The sequence below is a fragment of the Bison bison genome, unplaced genomic scaffold (genome assembly GCF_000754665.1).
Source record: "Bison bison bison isolate TAMUID 2011002044 unplaced genomic scaffold, Bison_UMD1.0 scf7180017864248, whole genome shotgun sequence".
Taxonomy (NCBI): Eukaryota; Metazoa; Chordata; class Mammalia; order Artiodactyla; family Bovidae; genus Bison; species Bison bison.
The window spans coordinates 963087-963720 of record NW_011494820.1 but is presented as its reverse complement, the minus strand read 5'-3'; positions in this window follow the sequence as shown (position 1 = coordinate 963720).

The following is a 634-nucleotide window of genomic DNA, read 5'->3' as shown; positions in this document are numbered from 1 at the left end:
GCTAAAGAAGCTGAGGTTGAACAGTTCTATGAAGACCTACAGGGCATCAGAGGGCAGACACACTGAAACCATACACTCGGAAAACTAGTCAATCTAATCACACTAGGACCACACCCTGTCTAACTTCTAGAACTAACACCCAAAAAAGATGTCGTTTTCTTCACAGGGGATTGGAATGCAAAAGTAGGAAGTCAAGAGATACCTGGAGTAACAGGAAAATTTGCCCTTAGAGTACAAAATGATAGGCAAAGGCTAACAGAGTTTTACCAAGAGAACATGCTGGTCATAGCAAACACTTTCTTCCAATAACACAAGAGATGATGCTACACATGGACCTAATCAGATGGCCAACACCAAAATCAGAATAATTATAGTTTTTGAAGCCAAAAAGGAGCTCCTTATTTGAAAATTCAGACTTAAATGGAAGAAAGTAGGGAAAACCTCTAGGCCATTCAGATATGACCTAAATCAAATCCCTTATGATTATACAGTGGAGCTGATGAATAATTTCAAGGGATTAGATATGGTAGAGTACCTGAAGAAATATGAACAGAGGTTTCTAACATTGTACAGGAGGCAGTGCCCAAAAACATCCCCAAGAAAAAGAAAGGCAAAGTGGTTGTCTGAGGAGTCT